We start from the raw sequence: 14,863 nt of genomic DNA on the forward strand, positions 1-14,863 counted from the left end.
CTGATCGAAAAGCTGGCTAGCCCTAGCAAAGCAATAACTCCGGCCGGCCGCGGCTACTTCACGCTTAATGCCCAATCTTTGCACTGTTAAAAACATTCATTCAAACTGAATTAATCCTTTGTGATGACAATGCCACCTAGGTAAAAACATAATGACTAAATGACGAGTTTTGCTAGGCTCCACAAGAACAACTACAGAGACTAGGAATAATGAAACTTTTTGATAACCTCACAATTTTTTCCACCCCATTATCTCTCTAAGTGTCCTTATCTGTCTTTGTCATACCATTCATGCTCGCTCTTCGCATGAAAACATTTCCCAAAAAGCTTCAATTTTCTCCCATTTCACGCCCCATTACCGATCACATTCATTGCCTCACTCTCATCTTTGAAAAGTTTCTCACCGACTGTGAGCTGCTTTCCTCACCATTCCGGACTGGAATGGAAACTGATTTTCTCACCAGCAACGGGCGAACTGCACGACGACGACGCGGCGAATTTGGAGCCGAACGAAGCTCCATAACCACCCAGGAGGTGGCGGCATGGCACGACGTGACGGCTCCCAGCAAAAATCCACCAACTGCGACCGTGTTGTTACATCCTAAAAACCAGACCGGGCGGGCGTCAGGTCAGCTGAACGTCGTCGGCGATACAAACTTCAGTCTTTTTACGCCTCTCCGCGCGCGCTCGCTCTCTGCTGCTGTGGTGCTGCTGCAACTGCGGTCGGTCGGTCGGTCGCTGGCTGGTGGTGCTGTGCTTGTAGCTCCCAGTGTGTGCTTTCAGGCGCGAGCGCCGCCAATAGCATCTGTTCAGGATCGGTAGTGGTGGCGTTTCTATTCCGGATAGAGGACCGTTCCGACCGGTGCACAGTGGGACGAATGACCCAAAACGTGAACTTTTTTCAGCAGCGTCTTTAAACGTGGTTTTATCGGCATGGTGTCTTCGGATGAAAATTTTATAAAAATAGGGCGCGTCAAATGGCGTTTAGTTTTAGTTCGCAACTTTGCCACAGGCGGCGCTGTAAAATCCAACTTTTTTGTTTGACGTTTTTTCAATATGGTGTCTTCGGCAAAGTTGTAGATATGCTCAATACAAATATCTTTGCCGAAGACACCAACCCTCTATCTCTACATTGCTTCAAGATACAGACGTAATTTATGAATGACCCCCCAAAAATCGTTTTATTCATATATTTCGAAAACGCGCAGTTTTAGAAAGTTGCAATGTTCTACAAAGTTGTGTAAAATGCCAAAAGAAACAACTTTGTAAAAGTGAATAGGGTTCTAAAATGGCAATAGGGTTAGTTATGGCTATTTTTGAGGTAAAAATAGCCGTTTTTCAAGGCTCAATAACTATCTTGGATGCAAATGGATGCAAATCAAACCCCACTAGGTTCAATATGTATTACTATTAGTTGAATATCTTGATGTTTTCGGTTGTATCCTCGAGTATCCGTAGCAGAGGTTCTTAATCTTACTAGAGCCTATTTTTGACGCTAAAACAATAATATCAGTTTTTGTATGTCATTTAGAACCCCATTATCTTCTGTGAAGTGATAAATATTAACTATTCGCATAATTGTATACTTTATTGCGCCCACAAAAATCAATTATTATCGAGTTGTTATCATATTATTTAAAAAAACACTGCATAGAAGTGAGCTAAACTAGACGGTCATATGTATCCAAGTGATCTCACCAGCAAGCAAATTTTATTCGTGTGTTCAAAACATAAATGTAAATCTGGCATTCGATTTGAGTAGGTCGAATCAGGGTAGGAATCACAGTCAACATACGACCTATTCAAAACGAACGCCAGAAATATACATATTCTTTTTCAGCACGTATAGTAGCCGAACAAACAGCAAGTCTAGAAAACCTGAAATCATTTGCGTTAGCATTGGTATCCATTTTCCCAACTTTCAAACATAGCTACAAATTGATTTGTGGAAATGAAAAGGAGCATTTTCAGTTATCGGAAACAACATGACAGGTGCCGAACAAGCGGGAGAGTGTGTGTGTATTTATACGGGGAGCTCAAGGAACACATGGCACAAGTAACTCTGGATCAAGCCAGTAAAAGGGTGAAATAGCTTATCTAAATTAGTTCTAATACTCCAACACATACCCAAAACAACTTTTATGATTTTTGATTAGAGAAACCTTTACTTTTCATCAAAGATGTTGTGCATATCTACAACTTTTTTGATAACTAGAAATCATTAAAACATTTTGTATACAAAAGCTTGTTTGCATTCATGCAGGATTTATTTAGAGCATTCTCACAGCGATCGAAAAATTTCATGCCTGTTACGCCTTTGAGTGAATTAGAAAATTGGTAATTGGGTATTCGACATTAGAAACGTAGTGATTTAATATGAGTTGACTTTCTGCTTGTTCGGTTACTAAACGTGCTGAAAATAATGTGTATTTGCTTGCTGGTGAGATCACTTGGATACATATGATCTCACTTAGCTCACTTCTATGCAGTGTTTTTAAAATAATTTGATAATAATTTGATAATAATTGATCTTTATAGGCGCAATAAAGCATACAATTATGCGAATAGTTAATATTTATCACTTCACAGAAGATAATGGGGTTCTAAATGACATACAAAAACTGATATTATTGTTTTAGCGTCAAAAATAGGCTCTAGTAAGATTAAGAACCCCTGCTTAGGATACTCGAGGATACAACCGAAAACATCAGGATATTCAACTAATAGTAATACATATTGAACCTAGTGGGGTTTGATTTGCATCCATTTGCATCCAAGATAGTTATTGAGCCTTGAAAAACGGCTATTTTTAACTCAAAAATAGCCATAACTAACCCTATTGCCATTTTAGAACCCTATTCACTTCTACAAAGTTGTTTCTTTTGACATTTTATACAACTTTGTAGAACATTGCAACTTTCTAAAACTGCGCGTTTTCGAAATATATGAATAAAACGATTTTTGGGGGGTCGTTCATAAAATACGTCTGTATCTTGAAGCAATGTAGAGATAGAGGGTTGGTGTCTTCGGCAAAGATATTTGTATTGAGCATATCTACAACTTTGCCGAAGACACCATATTGAAAAAACGTCAAACAAAAAAGTTGGATTTTACAGCGCCGCCTGTGGCAAAGTTGCGAACTAAAACTAAACGCCATTTGACGCGCCCTATTTTTATAAAATTTTCATCCCAAGATACCATGCCGATAAAATCACGTTTAAAGACGCTACTGAAAAAAGTTCACGTTTTTGGCCATTCGTCCCACCGTGCGGTGATGGCTGCCGTCTCGGAATGAACCTCGGGATCTCTATCTCTGCTGCGTGTGTGTGTCTCTCTCTCTATCTTACGCGTCAATTACTGTAATTTTACGTGATTAGTTAGTACGCTCTTGTAACTTCTAAAGAAGATTATTGCGAAGTGCTTCGCGAGGATAGAAGCAGGAAAAGTGGGCGGAAAATTCGGGATTGGCGTTGGGAGTAATTCACCGTGTTGTTTCGGTTGACGGAGGTAGTCCGACTGTGTGGAAGAAAAGTTATAATTTGGCTTCATTTACATGTGTTTTGATTGAGTTCACTGAGCTCCACCCAGACACGACGACAGCCGGTCGGCGGGGCCGCAGTGAAGTGTGGAATCTGTGGCCTGGTGAAGATGTGCAATTTGGTAGTGGCGGCCAGTCGGGATCTGTGTCAACGCCAGTCGTTGGCAGTCGCGACCGCAAACAGCAATAACAATAACAACGACGACGAGGAGGACGATAAGGTCTAGGTGTGGGGGAGAAGTGGAACGCAAAGCACACCCTTTTCGGAACACCCCCGAGCCACCCACCCGACGGATACCAATAACAAAGCAAGAGGAATAGAAAGAGCTTTTTGCGTAATCTACATTTGATTAGCGAGTGAAATATAGCTATTCACATTCTGGCAAACACACAGTTTCGCCAATCAACACCCATTAACCAACCGACTGACAAAAGGACACAGAGACAGCTTCATCAGATGGTAATTGCGTGGCTGCGAGTCCTTTGTGAATGTGAGTATCCTCGTGTCAAGTTTGTGCTGTAGGGCCATTGTTAACACCATCCCACTTCATTGTGTAGCTATCCTTTGGACTGTGCCTTACCTGTTACGTTAGGGGTTTTTTTTTGCGACTAGAAGGTGATATCTCATCATGGAAATCATTTTTATTGCTTTTCCCTAGAAACCCATTTTGGGCGTGAATTTTGCGTCGTGGAAATTTTTAGAAAACGGTACATACAAAACATAGTATATGAAGCGGTTTGGGATTTGTGTCAGGCTGTAGATGGGATGTTTTGCTCTAAAAAGTTTGTAAGGCCGTCAAACTGCCTTTGTTTGTTTGCCAATGCTACCATAATTAGTTTTTATTTGATGATGGATAAATCTGGGCATGTTAGTGGACACCCTACAAAAAAGAGAAAACGGGTTAAATACTGTTCCTTTTAAATCATTTTAAATTTGCATCCTTTGACAGTTAAGTATTGCGACCTCAACTGTAAGGTCGTCTTGAGTGGCTCGTACTTGACTCTTTTACTTAAATTTTTATTTGTTTCTTTAGATAGCACTGAAATCATTGCCGATCAACATAAAACAGATCACAAACACGATCTTTTTGTCTGTCCAGAGTAAGTAGTCATCATTGAAGTACTAAGCCGTTAAAGATCAGGACATTAGGCAAGAAGGTCGTCGTTGTGATTGTGTATTCAATATAATAGAAGAGAGTTGTCGGACAAAACAGGCAAAAAAACAAGCATTAACCCGGGTAGAGGTCAAGTACTGACGATCAAAACATGATATTGGTTTGATAAAGATGCAAGGTAAAAGTACTGAACATAATATCAAATATTTCGACAAATATTTTTCATAAGGGCCTAACTGACTTGATCGATTTCTCTTCGTCGACTCTCTCTTTCGCTAATAACTTGATCAAAACAAACAAATCATTATTCTTTTTGTTTCTATAGCAACATGTAGTCGTCTTCTTCGCATTTCAACCAAAAAATCTTTGGAAAACTCAATACACATTCTGTGATAACACAAAGAGAGGATCGATGAAGAGAACTCGAAAATGTCCGTTGGGCCCAAATGAAAAATCAGTGTCGATTTGTTCTTAAGCCATCAGACCAATAGCAAAATTTGATTTTTGAAGATCAATCAAACTGCTCACTGCTATTGGTTAGATCTTCCAATAGCTAAATGTGCTATGATGACGATGTTCATGGAGTAAATTTGAAACCAGTGTCGGTAATTGTCAAATTACGGTCGTGTACACCAACGCCCAGCGGCACCAGCGTCGTTCATTTGTTTTTGTTTCGATAGTCGTCTTGACAACCCGAGCGGCATTCTCAGAAATGTATGCTTTCAAAATTCTTTTGACTCGATGTCTGCTGAACTTTAACCACATACTGATATTCAAAGTCAGTATTTTCAATTTCATCTGATTCTTTTTAAGTAAGTACGATGCAGAAGCAAAAAATGCAGTTGTTTTGCATCACTTACCAAAATCAACTATAATGCATTGAATTAAAGTAGCATATCGGTATTTGGATGTCTAAAACCATAATAAGTCAATTCCAAATTTAAGGTGAATATAGAACGAAGCCACACCTTGAATTTTCAAATACACAAATCTGAAGAACCAAACATCGCAAGGTGCTGAAAAGTTGATCGATTGATCAGCCGCTGGTGGTGACCAATCGATCAACTTTTCAGTGCAATCCGTCATTCGATTCTTCAGATTTGTGCTCTTGAAAATTCGAGGTGTGGCTTCGTCATATCTTCACCTTAAATAGTCATATTCGAATTCATCGAGCTGAAGTCTTCTTTGTCATGTTCATTCTTGGCCTCGTGTTTATGAGTAACTGTGTTTGTTTATTTGTATTCGTTTTCGCACTAATTGAACATCATTGTGCTGATTTTTTTTCGACACTGTTTGAGATATTATTTTTAGTACTTTGGCGTCAACAGAAAGCGCTAGTGTGAAACGTCAAACGCACAGAAAAACGATACGTGCACCTCTGGATGTGAAAGCCACAACTATGAAAATTTATAATGATCGTTAAAAGCGTGATCGATGGAAATTTTGCCAGTGCACTGGCAAAACACTGCAGTGTTTTATCTGTTTTTCTGTGGTGCACCGAAGAATCCTTCATCTGGTTGTGGAATAATATGTTTCATATGCATACAAATCTCACACACATTTGCTTGCATCCTCCCTGTGACGAAGAAATAGTTATTTATGCAACGAGTTGCAAAATGATGATTTTTACCCAACGAGGTTTGCCGAGTTGGATAAATATGACGAGTGCTGTAAAAATCGAGTTTTGCAAAGAGTTGCATACAACATTTTTGCAATGACTAAAACACATTCACTAGAATATGATCATTTCCATCAGTACCATAGTGGCTGCTGCTACGGCACGGTAAAGGCTGGGTATGCTGCGCAATTCAGATCCCATTGTGATCCACTAGCCTCTGCCCAGCAACTCCTATCCCTACCTCCACGCGGTACCGGCCGGAAACTATGAGCAACCTTAGGGAAGATCGGGTAACCAACCCCGGTGGGAACTTTGGTCGTAGGCTGACAGAGAAGGGGGGGGGGGGGTTTGCTTCGGTAAACCTGAGCGTCTGTTCTCCAGGAGGAGCGGCTCACAACAGCGTCTGATCCCCATGTTAGGGGCGGCTGATCTACTCCGAGTGCCAGGGAAGGACTCTAAGCTCAACTGTGCACTATGGTCCTCTGGAGAGTAGGGGGTTGGTGTCAGGCCCTACGAGCCAGCCGTAAAAAACCATTGTAACGGAAAATCAGCAACAGAATAATACGAACCGAGACCAACGGCAACGACCCCAGCGAACAAAAAGGACTTGCGATTGGAAACTCGGTACGTGGAACTGCCGATCTCTCAACTTCATTGGGAGCACCCGCATACTCGCCGATCTACTGAAAGACCGCGGGTTCGACATCGTAGCGCTGCAGGAGGTGTGTTGGACAGGATCCATGGTGCGAACGTTTAGAGGTAATCATACCATCTACCAGAGCTGCGGCAACACACGCGAGCTGGGAACAGCTTTCATCGTGATGGGTGATATGCAGAGGCGCGTGACCGGTTGGTGGCCGATCGACGAAAGAATGTGCAGGTTGAGGATCAAAGGCCGATTCTTCAACTTCAGCATAATAAACGTGCACAGCCCACACTCCGGAAGTACTGATGATGACAAGGACGCATTTTACGCGCAGCTCGAACGCGAGTACGATCGCTGCCCAAGCCACGACGTCAAGATCATCATAGGTGATTTGAACGCTCAGGTAGGCCAGGAGGAGGAATTCAGACCGACGATTGGTAAGTTCAGCGCCCACCAGCAGACGAACGAAAACGGCCTACGCCTCATCGATTTCGCCGCCTCCAAAAATATGGCCATACGTAGCACCTTTTTCCAACACAGCCTACCTTATCGTTACACCTAGAGATCACCACAGCAGACGGAATCTCAAATCGACCACGTTCTGATTGACGGACAGCACTTCTCCGACATTATCGACGTCAGGACCTATCGTGGCGCCAACATCGACTCCGACCACTATCTGGTGATGGTCAAACTGCGCCCAAAACGCTCCGTCATCAACAATGTACGGTACCGGCGACCGCCACGGTACAACCTAGAGCAACTGAAACAACCGGATGTCGCCTCAGCATACGCGCAGAATCTCGAGGCCGCGTTGCCAGACGAGGGCGAGCTCGATGAGGCCCCTCTAGAGGACTGCTGGAGTACAGTGAAAGCAGCCATCAACGACGCAGCCGAGAGCACCATCGGGTACGTGGAACGGAATCGACGGAACGAATGGTTCGACGAAGAGTGCAAAACGGTTTTGGAGGAGAAGAATGCAACGAGGGCGGTAATGCTGCAGCAAGGGACTCGACAGAACGTGGAACGTTATAAACAGAAGCGGAAACAGCAGACTCGCCTCTTTCGGGAGAAAAAGCGCCGCCTGGAAGAAGCGGAGTGTGAAGAAATGGAACTGCTGTGCCGTTCCCAAAAAACACGGAAGTTCTATCAGAAGCTCAACGCATCCCGCAACGGCTTCGTGCCGCGAGCCGAAATATGCAGGGATAAAGACGGAGGCCTCTTGACGGACGGACGTGAGGTGATCGAAAGGTGGAAGCAGCATTTCGATCAGCACCTGAACGGCGTGGAGAGCGTAGGTACGGGAGCCCACGGCAACGGAGGAAACGACGACGCCAGTGCAGCGGAGGACGGAAATGAACCAACTCCCACGCTGAGGGAAGTTAAGGATGCCATTCACCAGCTCAAAACCAACAAAGCAGCTGGTAAAGATGGTATCGCAGCTGAACTCATCAAGATGGGCCCAGAAAAGTTGGCCACCTGTCTGCATCGGCTGATAGTCAGGATCTGGGTAACTGAACAACTAGCGGAGGAGTTGAAGGAAGGGGTAATCTGCCCCATTCACAAGAAAGGCGACCATTTGGAATGTGAGAACTTCAGGGCGATCACTATTTTGAATGCTGCCTACAAAGTGCTATCCCAGATCATCTTCCGTCGTCTGTCACCTAAAACGAATGAGTTCGTGGGAAGTTATCAAGCTGGCTTCATCGACGGCCGGTCGACAACGGACCAGATCTTTACCGTACGGCAAATCCTCCAGAAATGCCGTGAATACCAGGTCCCAACGCATCATCTGTTCATCGACTTCAAAGCGGCATACGACAGTATCGACCGCGCAGAGCTATGGAGAATCATGGACGAAAACGGCTTTCCTTGGAAGCTGACTAGACTGATTAAAGCAACGATGGACGGTGTGCAAAACTGCGTAAGGGTTTCGGGTGAACTATCTAGTTCATTCGAATCTCGCCGGGGACTGCGACAAGGTGATGGACTCTCATGCCTACTCTTCAACATCGCTCTGGAAGGTGTGATGCGACGAGCCGGGCTCAACAGCCGGGGATCGATTTTCACAAAATCCGGTCAATTTGTGTGCTTTGCGGACGACATGGACATTATTGCAAGAACATTTGGAACGGTGGCAGAGCTGTACACCCGCCTGAAACGCGAAGCAGCAAAGGTCGGACTGGTGGTGAATGCCTCAATAATAAAGTACATGCTAGTAGGCGGAACCGAAAACGACCGGATCCGTCTGGGTAGTAATGTTACGATAGACGGGGATACTTTCGAGGTGGTGGAGGAATTCGTCTACCTCGGATCCTTACAGACGGCTGACAACAACGTAAGCCGTGAAATTCGGAGGCGCATCATCAGCGGAAGTCGGGCCTACTACGGGCTCCAGAAGAAACTGCGGTCGAAAAAGATTCATCCACGCACCAAATGCACCATGTACAAAACGCTAATAAGACCGGTGATCCTCTACGGGCACGAGACATGGACCATGATCGACGAGGACCTGCAAGCACTCGGAGTTTTCGAGCGACGCGTGCTAAGGACGATCTTCGGCGGTGTGCAGGAGAACGGTGTGTGGCGGAGAAGAATGAACCACGAGCTCGCTGCACTTTACGGCGAACCCAGCATCCCGAAGGTGGCCAAAGCCGGAAGGATACGGTGGGCAGGGCATGTTGCAAGAATGCCGGACAACAACCCTGCAAAGCTGGTGTTTGCAATTGATCCGGTTGGCACAAGAAGGCGTGAGGCGCAGAGAGCACGATGGGCGGACCAGGTGGAGCGTGACTTGGCGAGCATCGGGCGCGACCGAGGATGGAGAGCGGCAGCCACGAACCGTGTATTATGGAGAAATATTATTGATTCAGTTTTATCTTGAATTTGATGTAATACTAAATAAATGAATAATGAATGAATGAGTGGCTGCTGCTACACATTTATGCTTCCATCTGTTGTGCTATTAGCGAAGGTTAGTTGACATCCGTGATTATTGATTATATTCCGTCAGATATGACGGGAATTAGCGCATTTTAACACTACATTTGTCAACGCTAGTCTAAACCAATCTTATAATTACATCGATGCTTTCTCAAGAAAGCCTTCACTGATCAGTCTCGAGACCCCTGCAAGCTTTCTTTAAAGTCTAGTGATGCCCTTTAAAGCCCATTGAAACCACCGGAGGTATTCTTCAAAATAGGCTAAAGCTACCTGAAGCCCCGTCAAACCCTCTTAATCTTTTGATACGCAATGAAACGCCATGAAAAAAACTCCCTCAAGCCACCGTATACTACCCTGAAACAATACTGAGCCCCCTTAAACTACATATATGGAATGCCTTGAAATGCATTTAAACCCCTCACAAACCCCTCTGAGAACCACAGAGCTCCCTTAAATGGGTGAAAGCTTACTTAAGCCCCTAAAAAGTCTCAAATCGCCTAAGTATGCCTGTATTCTTCTCCTAAACTATACTGGAGCCCTCCTCTGAAGCCCTCCCATGACATCCACTGAAACGCCTTAAGGTGAAACGAGACGCCGTGTTACTTTTCCTATCTTGCCTCTCTTTCTAACAATTCACCTCGCGACTTTGAATGGAAAGATGGTAATCTCGAGTTCTATCGCACTGAAGATGCTGAAAACCAATCAACATATGCACTGCAAGTGAGCATACACAATGATAGGTTTTTGTTGCAAAATATGAAGTCGAATCTGAGATTATCATCTTAGTAGCTACAGTTCGCCCTTAAAAGCTCTTGAAAATCTGCCTGAAAGCCACTTATGTCAGCACCTGCAGTCGCCTGAAACCCCAGAAGCTATTTGGAACTTATTGAAAATTGAAACTCCTCCGAATCCCAAGGCCTATTCCTTATAATCCCATAAAGCATTACAAATTCGTCGAAATCTCCTAAAACGCCTTAAAATCCCTTTGAAACTCTTCTGATACCTTCTGGGGCTCTCTTGGAACATTGTTAGATTTTGTTAGATACGGTGTTCGGTAAAGTTAGGCTTGAATAGTCGTTTTGAACACTTGTGCGGCTTCAGAGTTAACATGTAGCTTATTGACTGTGGATCCCGTTGCGGAAATGTTGCGGGAGATGATTATCTTCGGAAGTGCGTTTGGAAAATATGCGGCAAGTGATAAGGTCTTTGACCCCATTCCCGGCACAACAGGTTAACAAAATTGTGCATTGCCTAAATTCACAACAAAACGGCCGATTTCGTCCACTTCTTCCATCTGAATCAGATACCTTATTGCGTGAACTTGTTGTTAACAGTGATTGTTGTGAAAATTTTCTGCCGGAAAGTTGATTTTGAACGAGTTTACTGCACCAATTCTCGGCACCAGTGCCGAACTTCAAAAATAGCAAAATCATTTGGGAAATCGCTTCGGCACCTAAGTTTGTGCTGACGAAGTGCACTCGTCTGCGCGTAATAGTTGTTTTAGGCACTTGTGCGGCTTCAGAGTGAAGGTGTAGATCTCGGATCTCATTGCGGAATGTTGCGGGAGATGATTACCTACGGAAGTGCGTTTGAGGCAAATCATGTTTTAATTTGTTTTGCCGGGAATTAACGCGGCTGCCCAAATAGTTCGAAACCCTAACTGGTCGGATTGCAACCGCATCAAGAAAATCGATTCAATTTCAGCATTCTGCAACTTCTGAGTAAAAGAATCTCATACAAAAAGAATGGACAGCTTTCCATCCTGTATAACCATCACAAAGTTCATGGAGATGAGACGGAAGCACAAAGACATATCTTTGCCATGTTTATTTTTACTTCGGGCAAGCTTTGACCCTGATTTGAATAGAGGAAAAAGGAAGTATCAAACATCCTGAAGGCATTTCGAGTATGTTGTCTTCTCATAAGCCTATGTTTTGAAACAGATATATGCTGTACTGAACCGATATCACCACTTGAAATATAACTTGCAGCGGACAATTAGGATGGAGTGCATGGGGAAAGTGCTTCAGAGTGTTGTACCGGAGATTTCAAACAAACACTGTTGGCAGTAAAGGGGATGGTCGAGTGCCAGTACGAGGCTACCGCAGACACAGTGGTTAAACAATTTAACAATAACTTAAGTGAACATATGCTGTAAGTATACCGTAAATCCAATCACACCCATGTATCCCAGCAACATCCTATCGACAGTGAAGGAAACATTTTTGAATTTCAATAACGTTGAAAAATATCCACTTTACTGTTACAAAACCATCCCTCGGTTGGTAACTACTTTATACAGTGAACCATCATCAGATGCATTCGGTGACCGAGTTTTCCATTGAAGCGAAGAATTTTAGTGCGCCCGAACGAACCTTGCATGCAACCATCACTCAGTCTCAGTCTGCAACATAGCGCACAGGAATAAGCGCATGTAGGTACCTAGGAGGAGTTGCCCCGGAGGAAACGTGGACGGACAAAGGTAGCTGGTGCCGAGTGAGCAAGCGACATCACAGTGCCTGTGCCAGCCAGTGGATGGCATTATCCTATCAATTTGAATAAAGTCTATTTTTAGATCCTGGTGAAAATGAGGTGTGGAAAATGGGTCTACAGATGTGCATTCGTTTTGTTGTATGATGCACGTGAGGTAAGTAAGGAAGAAGGGTTGATGACAGGCGCATCTTTCGAGCTGTCCAAAATTATTTCTATGCTGCAAAAATATCTGAGGCCAATAATTTTCTATGGCTTTTCGGAAAGCGGATTGCTCGTTTTTTATTAAAAATCTCGACAGAAGTCAATGAAAAATGCCGGAATCTCTGAAAGAATCCCGGCCGAAATCAATTTATAAATGTCGTAAGGAATCTCCGGAAGAATCCTTGAAAAATATCTGAATGAATCTTGGCGAGAATCCTTAAAGGTTTTTTTATAGTTTTTATTAATGTGTATTTTTACTTAAATGCTAATTCTACACTCATCCCTAAAGGTAAAAATCAATAATAAAAATCGCTGGAAGAAGCCCGACAGAAACCTCTGAAGGAATCTAGAGAGAAAACCCAGAAAGAATCATTTTGGAATCCATGATGAAATCTGGGGACTGGTTCGTGAAAGAACTCGGAAGCAATCCCTAAGGAATATCATGAGGAATCGATTAAGCAATTCCTGATGGAATGAAAGAAAAAATTCCTGCATGAATACCGGAATAAATTTCTTAAGGAAGCCCAGGAAGGACCGAATTGGGAATGCCGGTTGAAATACTGAGAGTAATGGCGGTAGGAATTCCGAGAAAATCACGGAATAATATCCCAGAATTGATCCAGGGAGAAATCAGTGAAGAAATTCATGGAGGAGATTCCAGGAGACATTTGTAAAATATTTGTTACCGATAAATGCTAATAAACCAACCACAATATATAAAAAAAATCCGTGAGGTATTAATTAAATAATTCGGGGTGGAATCCCGGTAGTAATCTCGGGAGGAAACCCTATAGGAATCCCGGGATGAACCCCTGAAAGAATCCCGGCTGGAATTTTTAGAGAAATCATTTGAAGGACGAATACTGATAGGAAGCCCAGGAGAAATTCATAGTGAATTATCGGGAGGAATTGCCAAATAATCATGGAAAAATCCCTGCCTTTTATGTATATCAAGATTTACGTGGTATAAATTATGTACATCTTGTGCCATAATTTTAATTGGAAATGAATTGGACGATTGCGCTTGAACGGTTTGTTTGAACACGCCGTCTTAATGTCTCTTCACTGAGTCGATGTATTGACAACAGCAGTTTTATTTTTCACCTTGCCTAGAGCCACTCGTTTTGTTCTGATGGTTTTTTACTAATAATTTCTCAATCGGAATAGGTATGGCCAGATAAACATATTTGCAGAGAACTCCAAAATTGTACTTCTTTGTTGGGCTGCGATATTACCAAATCAAAACAAATATACTACAGCACTATCTAGTGATAAAATATCTAACTAGGGGTTATTTAAATAGAAGATTCACATCCGTATGAACAACTCCACCGAAGGCAACAACTCCAAATTTTAAACCATGGTCAAGAGGAAAAAAAACAATTTATTTTACTTTTGAAATTATACTCATACATCGCAGCCATATGTGATCTTTACAGCAACGTTTGCGCCAACTAGTGAGCCAATTTTGAAGTTAACTGTTCATCATGTATGAAGTATGGATCTTATGATGAACTTCTCACTTCTCAGACAGTATGCTGTAATATTGTGTAAGTCTACTACTCACTTCAAAAGTACTGTCCTTTAAATAGGACTCTTAGAAGTTATTAATTATTTCTAAAAGTACAAACAACATATCAATCAACAAATCCTTGCAATTAGATGTTAAAAGCTATTATTCCACGGTGGAAATTTTTACTCTATTGATAGAACATATTCAGATAGCTAAAGTCATTTGATAATTGAACTCTCCGATTTCCACAATATGAAAAATACGTTCAATATCAAATGCCAGTGAACCAGCAGTATAATTGCTATCGTGTATCTTTCAACGATAACCATCGCTACGCTTCAAGGAAGAACAATTTTATCTTCGCATATCGTGTTGGAGTATGTACACAAATACTGAAGTAACAGTAAGCACTTTAAGAGTGGGAAAGGTAGATGCAGTCTGTTTAGAATCAAGGTTTCACTTTACCCGATATTCATGAACACTGACTGGATGGAGGATTATATTAACCCTCAATTGCGCTTCTCTAACTAATATCCACCAAACTGGCCTACCCCTTATGGCTCTGTACAGCTATGTATGAGAAAGTATAAAAGTGCTTTGGGAATACTAAATATACTCATAGACTTGAACGTTCCATCGACTGGTTTGGCGTTGTTGCTATCTTCACAGCTCTCAGGGACATAGTGTAAACACAAAACCCGAAAATGAGTTTTATGAGTCTCGTCGCAGCAAGGCGCTATGAGCATTTCCTTTCCACCAAGTCCCCTTCCCACCCACGCCCACAACCAATTACCATG

This window comes from Aedes albopictus, chromosome 2 (assembly GCF_035046485.1).
Source record: "Aedes albopictus strain Foshan chromosome 2, AalbF5, whole genome shotgun sequence".
Classification (NCBI taxonomy): domain Eukaryota; kingdom Metazoa; phylum Arthropoda; class Insecta; order Diptera; family Culicidae; genus Aedes; species Aedes albopictus.